Below are 8,473 nucleotides of genomic sequence, written 5' to 3'. Positions count from 1 at the left end.
CCCTCTCTCTAAGGGTAATGGTTGATGTCTTTTGTAAAGTACACCCCAAAATTGAGAGGACGTGAAGAGGGGCAAAGGGACAGGAAGAAAATGATAGAGAGAGGGAGAAAAAGAGGCAAGGAGGAAGGAAGGGAATGGGAGAGGTAGAGAGAGGGAGGGAGGAAGTAGGTGGGGAGAGAAGGAGGGAGGTTTTGAAACAAAATCTGTGTGGTGGGTACTTCATCTCTTATTTCTCATACTATTCCATACTCTCCTGTGTTTTTTAGCATTGATCAAAGCTCATTTCATTTGAATCAAACTATATTAGATCCATGTTTCATAAATGATTGCAAGTCAAAGAAAACTGAGACTTGATTTTTAGTGCAATCTCTACCACTTATAGACTTGTGTGAATCACCATCATTGAACCCCAGATCCTCTATCCGCAAAATGTTAATAAGAATGGTTGCTCTGGTTAGTTCCCAAGAGTATGGGTAAAGAGCGTTTTGTAGTTGACTCATTGGAAAAGACTCTGATGCTAGGAGGGATTGGGGGCAGGAGGAGAAGGGGACGACAGAGGATGAGATGGCTGGATGGCATCACTGTCTCGATGGACGTGAGTCTGAGTGAACTCCGGGAGTTGGTGATGGACAGGGAGGCCTGGCGTGCTGCGATTCATGGGGTCGCAAAGAGATGGACACGACTGAGTGACTGAACTGAACTGAACTGAACAGAGAAAATGCTTTCCAAATAGAAATGATAATTTTTTTCTAATGAGCACTAAGTATTACAACTTCCAGGTATCTAATGCTTACCAAATGTCAGGCATTCTTAAAATATTGTTAATACTCAAAATACTAAAACTGAAAATTAGCTGTTTATCCCCATTTTAAAGAGCAGAATATTGAGGCTCAGTAAGAAACCATCCAAAGGGTGGTAAATAGCACTGTCAAGAAAAGGGCATTTTCTAACATAAGTTATCCCTTTCCTTTTGGTAAAAATGTCTTTTGCAACATATAGAATATTGGGGAGGGGATGATTCATTTAAAGATTTTTCACATTTCTAGAGCTGGTAAAATTTATTTCTGATTGTGTGATACACTGTTTCTCTAGGTTAAATACTTGACTTGTGTTTTCTGATAGAAAGTATTTATCATTTGAGTAAAAAGATCACCAGATGCCTTCCTCTGGGTCTCGTGAAAGGGACTCTCCTGACTTTAGCACTGTGAGTTCCGGTACAGTCATTTTTATATCTCCATGTTCTTAATGATATGTGGCCTTCTGCTGGTAGCTGAAGTGGCAGTCTGTCACCCTGCTGCTTCTGCTCACAGTCTGCCTGACAGCTCAAATACAAAAGAGCTATTGGCTCTGCCACACTTGGTCCCAGGAGCCCACAGCTATGCTACCTCATCTGAGTGTTGTGCTTCAGTAAGTCTCTAAGCGGGTTCTTCTGCCCACTCAGCTTATGTTCTCTAACCACACGGCAGCTGCCGGCGAAGCCAGCTCTCATCACTTCTCTACACAGACTCTCTCAACAGAGCTGCTCGGCAGCACATATGGATTTAGTAGTGGCAGCCTCCTACCTTACTGATACTTAGGCCATCACAACATTCAAAAATAAACATGAGTCACGGATACCTCTTACAGAGCTGTTCACTAAACCATCCGTGATCCATAGTAGCTTTCCTAATTTTTATATGGCATCAGAAGACATCTCTGTAGAGACTTCCCTGGTGGTCCAGTGGTTCAGATTCTGTGCTTCCAAGGCAAGGGGTACGGGTTCAATCCCTGGTGGAGGAACTAAGATCCCACGTACCAGGCTGCACAGCCAAAAAAAAAAAAAAAAAAAAAACAAAACAGACACCTCTGTAGACTCAGGAAAGGGCAAACCCCAAAATGAAGCCTTTGAGAAGGAAAACTGTGCCTAATTTATTTTGTGAAAGTGCAGTAAATGCTATGTTCAGAAAAACTTTGCTTTGTTATTCACTTGAAAATTCCACTGTCCTTGTCATTCATTTCAGTGGCTATCCAAATATTCATTCATGAAAGTATTTGCCATTCTAAGCATAACTTGCTTTGGAACTCAGAGATCTTCATCCTGTTAGTTTTGGTTTGGTTTGGTTCTCTTTTAGAAAGGCAACCTTTTACCTATTACCTATTTGAGGCATGTCTTCCCTTTCTTTCTTTCTTCCTTCTCTCCTTTCTCTTATTCTTAATAAGGACAACTGAGCATCTTCTATGTGCAAAAAAAAGTAATCAAACATAGTATCCTGACACTATATTTTATGTTGCATATTTGGTTCAGTGGAAATTTCTAGCAGTTGTGCTTATGAGCTAAGCTAAAATTCCCTACCTAGCCCTGTGAATAAGTCCTTTTATGTTTTATTACTATTTTAAACATATTAATGATTAAAATGTGTATGATGAGGGGTTTGGAATATGCATCTATATTCACACTTGGCTTTTAGTACCTTGTTTTTGAATTACACTGACTTGAGATCATTTCAATATTTCAGAATGATTGATTCTATATACCAGTGAAAAAGACTAGCAGTGGTTAGATGCTGATGTTTCAAAAATTTGTTCTTGCATGTATCTAAAATATATTTACATGATTACTTTAGTTCCTCTTTGCATTATACTTTGAAATGGAATTTTTATCATCTCCAAAAATGTATATGATTTTATCATCAGTTTATATATTCTGACTATATGTGGAATTTGAAATGCAGACCTTTCTTTTTTATGGATAGATAAAATGGCAAAATTCCTTATTTTCAGGCTCATTTTAATAATGCCCAATTCTAGGTGATTTTAAAGTGAGGTAAATGTTAATGCACTAAGAATTTAATATCATTCACAAGAATAGAAATAATGCATCAGTAGTGCTATATACGCAAAGTCTCAGGGATGGAAGGTTGTAAAAAAAAAGGGGGGGAGATAAAAATCGATGAAGAGCAGAGTAAACCTTCCTATTCTTTTCTCCATGTTAATTTTGACTTTTTTTACTCAAAGTCGTACTGGAAAATGACAGAGGAATAAGTCACAACACCATCAAAAGCAGACAGGGGACATCCACAAATTCCCAGGTACTTCTAGTACCATATGTTACTTTGACCCTGACATTGTCAATTACAGTCTGAACTCCGAACTAATAATGAAGCTCTGGCTTCCCTGGCAAGAAATTCTTCTTCATGTGCTTCCCCCACTTGGATAGCCTGATGATTATGAACTGTGCACAGATGATTAGTTTCAATTCAGTTATACAAAATCCCTTTGTCTTGGTCAACAAAGAGGCCTGGGTTCCTACTTCATTGCACATCACCTAGACTCTCATCTTCATCCTTATATTTGGCTTAAATCTCTACCAATCCTTGATTCACCAAGGAGAAGGAAATGGCTATCACTCCATTAGTCTTACCTGGAGAATTCCATAGACAGAGGAACCTGACAGACTATGGTCCATAGGATTGCAAAGAGTCTGATACGACTGAATGACTAACACTTTCAGTTTTTTCACTCCTTGATTCACCAAACCATTTCATTCTTGATTCTGGAATTCCCTATAGCCTTGCTCCTCAAATTGTTGGTGTCACCTGGGAACTTGTTAGTAAAGCAGAATAGAATCTTAGGCTAGAGATCAACATCTGCATTTAAACAAGGTCTCTGGTTAATTTACATGTACATGTAAGTTTCAGAAATATCGCTCCTTGTGTTTCCTTACCATTTTCATCTAAGTAAAACACAGCTGTCTCTCTAAGCCGCTACTTCTTATGTAGTGGCTTCTCAAATGGTCATGTTCTCTGTCCTGTGTTTGTCATAGAATTTTGAAGGTCTGAAGGTTGGAAGAGTTCCCTCTTTGTTTCTCAGTATTTCTAAATCATTCTCACTCTCCTCCCTAAGAAAACATATCTACACTGAAGCTTTTGCTTTTTGGTTTCTCCATTATCCCATTATTCCTTGTTGCAAACCTCTATAGACCTGTCTCACTTCCCTCATCCCTTGAACATATTTGGACCTCGTTAACTTTTTCTACCTTGTGCACTACTCCTGATACAATGCATGGTGGTGTAAAGATAGAGAGTCCTTCCAATACATGGGCTCCAGTTTCTTGATCTCCTCGCGTACAATCATCTTGACCTCCACTTCACATAAGCCACCAATATTCTGTTCATGCCAGACATTATCATTCTCAATATATACTTTTCATCCATAATATCAGTTTCACAAATTCCACTCTCTAAGTCTCACCTTCTCCCTTTCCAGTACATACCCTTTAGTACCTTCTCTGCAACAATTGTTTGCACCCATCAACACTCATAATTTATTTACCTATCCTGTTTTCACTCTCTTTCACTTACTTCACTTCTTGCCTGGTTACCATAGTCATCTGTAAAACCTGTTTAAATCAAATTCTCTTACTATCCAGTTCTTACAGTTTATTGCTTGAATATGTCATATAGTGTTATATTCATGTTACCACAAATCTTTTTTTCTAGGTAAATAAGACTTCTCCTGTTTCTTATAATTATTTCATACTCTCATCTCTTCTCTCAAGCCTCAACACTTCTTCCCTGCTACACAGCCCTTTTACTATCTGTTGATGATCTGTTTTATTATTTCACTGAGAAAACAGAAGCAATGCAAAGAGAAGTCTCCCAACTCCTACCTCCAAATCTAACAACAAATCTGTTTCCTACCCACACCTTTCAGTTGATGTCCTGTCCAAAATCCCTTCTAAGGATGACTTTCAGTGGATGCAATGGATCCTATGTCTTCATGCCTTTTCAAGGACTTTGATACTTTGTCCCTCTTTCTCCTGGATAATCACATTAGCCAGCTCATCTTCATCTTTCTTTTAAGATCCTGTGACAGTGGGATCCCAAGTGTATTTTTATAATTGATTTATAATACTGTGTTACTTAAGGTATGTAGCAAAGCAATTCAGTTATATGTGTGTGTGTGTGTGTGTACACACATATATATGTATTTGTTACAGTCGCTCAGTCATGTCTGACTCTTTGTGACCCCATGAATTGCAGCACACCTGGCTTCTGTGTCCTTTGCTATCTCCCAGTGGTTGCTCAAACTCATGTCCATTGAGTCAGTGATGCCATCCAATGGTTTCATCTTCTGTCATCCCTTTCTTCTCCTGTCTTCAATCTTTCCCAGAATCAGGGTCTTTTCCAATGAGTCAGCTCTTCCCATCAGGCACCCAAAGTATTGGAGCTTCAGCATCAGTCTTTTCAATGTGCAGTCAGGGTTGATTTCCTGTAGGATGTACTGGTTTGATCTCCTTGCAGTCCAAGGGACTCTCAAGAGTCTTCTCCTGCACCACATTTTGAAAGCATCACTTCTTTAGTGCTCAGCCTTCTTTATAGTCCAACTCTCACATCTGTCATGGCTCCTGGAAAAACCACAGCTTTGAGTATACAGACCTTTGTCAGCAAAGTAATGTCTCTGCCTGTTAATATGCTGTCTAGGTTTGCCATAGCTTTTCTTCCAAAGACCAAGCATCTTTTAATTTTATGGCTGCAATCATCATCTGCAGTGGTTTTGGAAAGAAGTCTGAAAATAAAGTCTGTCACTGTTTCCATTTTCCTCCACATCTATTTGCTATGAAGTGTTGGGACCAGCTGCCATGATCTTAGTTTTTTGAATGTTGAGTTTCAAGCCAGCTTTTTCACTGTCCTCTTGCACCTTCATCAAGTTGCTCTTTGATTCCTCTTCACTTTCTGCCATTAGGGTGTGTGTATGTGTGTGTGTGTGTGTGTTTCTGATTTTCCATTATACATTATTATAAGATACTGAATATGGTTCCCTGTGCTATACAATAAATCCTTGTGGCTCAGGATACTAAGTGTAAGTCTTGCTATTGTAATTGTACATTTCACTTCTGGAGAAAAATTCCTTGAAATGTCTTCTCATATTAATTCACTATTTTCCTCTCATTCTTGTTTAACCCACTTGTATTAGTCTAAGTTACCCAGAGAAACAAAACCAATAGGAAATATATATGAATTATTTTAAATTATAAATATAACTTTAATTTATGTATGTAAGAATCTGAGGTAAGGGGCAGCAACTGAGACGAGCTACCCCATGCCCAAGGTCAGGGGCGGCGGCCGAGAGGAGCAACCCCATGTCCAAGGAGCAGCAGCTATGCGGACGCAGGAGGGCCGAGAGGATCTACTCCACGTTCAAGGTCAGGAGGGGCAGCCATGAGGAGATACCACTTGTCCAAAGTAAGGAGCAGCGGCTGCACTTTGCTGGAGCAGCCATGAAGAGATACCCCACCTCCAAGGTAAGAGAAACCCAAGTAAGACAGTAGGTGTTGCGAGAGGGCATCAGAGGGCAGACACACTGAAACCATAATCACAGAAAACTAGTCAATCTGGACCACAGCGTTCTCTAGCTCGATGAAACTAAGCCATGCAGTGTGGGGCCACCCAAGATGGGAGGGTCATGGTGGGGAGGTCTGACAGAATGTGGTTCACTGGAGAAGGGAATGGCAAACCACTTCAGTATTCTTGCCTTGAGAACCCCATGAATAGTATGAAAAGGCAAAATGATAGGATACTGAAAGAGGAACTCCCCAGGTTGGTAGGTACCCAATATGCTACTGGAGATCAGTGGAGAAATAACTCCAGAAAGAATGAAGGGATGGAGCCAAAGCAAAAACAATACCCAGTTGTGGATGTGACTGGTGATAGAAGCAAGGTCCGATGCTATAAAGAGCAATATTACACAGGAACCTGGAAAGTCAGGTCCATGAATCAGGGCAAATTGGAAGTGGTCAAGCAAGAGATGGCAAGAGTGAATGTTGACATTCTAGGAATCAGAGAACTAAAATGGACTGGAATGGGTGAATTTAACTCAGATGACCATTATATCTACTACTGTGGGCAGGAATCCTTTAGAAGAAATGGAGTAGCCATCATGGTCAACAAAAGAGTCCGAAATGCAGTACTTGGATGCAATCTCAAAAACGACTGAAAGATCTCTGTTCATTTCCAAGGCAAACCATTCAATATCAGAGTAATCCAAGTCTATGCCCCAACCAGTAATGCTGAAGAAGCTGAAACTGAACGGTTCTATGAAGACCTATAAGACCTTTTAGAACTAACACCCAAAAAAGATGTCCTTTTCATTACAGGGGACTGGAATGCAAAAGTAGGAAGTCAAGAAACACCTGGAGTAACAGGCAAATTTGGCCTTGGAATACGGAATGAAGCAGGGCAAAGGCTAATAGAGTTTTGCCAAAAGAACGCACTGGTCATAGCAAACACCCTCTTCCAACAACACAAGAGAAGACTCTACACATGGACATCACCAGATGGTCAACACTGAAATCAAATTGATTATATTCTTTGCAGCCAAAGATGGAGAAGCTCTATACAGTCAGCAAAAACAAGACCAGGAACTGACTGTGGCTCAGATCATGAACTCCTTATTGGCAAATTCAGACTTAAATTGACGAAAGTAGGGAAAATCACTAGACCATTTAGGCATGACCTAAATCAAATCCCTTATGATTATACAGTGGAAGTGAGAAATAGTTTTAAGGGACCAGATCTGATAGACAGAGTGCCTCATGAACTATGGACAGAGGGAAATGACAATGTACAGGGGACAGGGATCAAGACCATCCCCCTGGAAAAGAAATGCAAAAAAGCAAAATGGCTGTCTTGGGAGGCCTTACAAATAGCTGTGAAAAGAAGAGAAGCGAAAAGCAAAGGAGAAAAGGAAAGACATAAGCATCTGAATGCAGAATTCCAAAGAATAGCAAGGAGAGATAAGAAAGCCTTCCTCAGCCATCAATGTGAAGAAATAGAGGAAAACAACAGAATGGGAAAGACTAGAGATCTCTTCAAGAAAATCAGAGATACCAAGGGAACATTTCATGCAAAGATGGGCTCGATAAAGGACAGAAACAGTATAGGCCTGACAGAAGCAGAAGATATTAAGAAGAAGTGGCAAGAATACACAGAAGAACCATACAAAAAAGATCTTCATGACCAAGATAATCATGATGGTGTGATCACTCACCTAGAGCCAGACATCCTGGAATGCAAAGTCAAGTGAGCCTTAGAAAGCATCACTATGAACAAAGCTAGTGGAGGTGATAGAATTCCAGTTGAGCTATTTCAAATCCTGGAAGATGATGCTGTGAAAGTGCTGCACTCAATATGCCAGCAAATTTGGAAAACTCAGCAGTGGCCACAGACTGGAAAAGGTCAGTTTTCATGCCAGTCTCAAATAAAGACAATGCCAAAGAATGCTCAAACTACCGCACAATTGCATTCATCTCAGATGCTAGTAAAGTAATGCTCAAAATTCTCCAAGCTAGGCTTCAGCAACACATGAACCATGAACTTCCAGATGTTCAAGCTGGTTTTAGAAAAGTCAGAGGAACCAGAGACCAAATTGCCAACATCTGGTGGATCATCAAAAAAGCAAGAGAGTTCCAGGAAAACATCTATTTCTGCCTTAT

The sequence above is a fragment of the Bos grunniens genome, chromosome X (assembly GCF_055505025.1).
Source record: "Bos grunniens cultivar Pamir isolate PY7600 chromosome X, Bosgru_T2T1.0, whole genome shotgun sequence".
NCBI classification, from domain to species: Eukaryota; Metazoa; Chordata; class Mammalia; order Artiodactyla; family Bovidae; genus Bos; species Bos grunniens.
Note: the sequence above shows the minus strand (reverse complement) of the source record.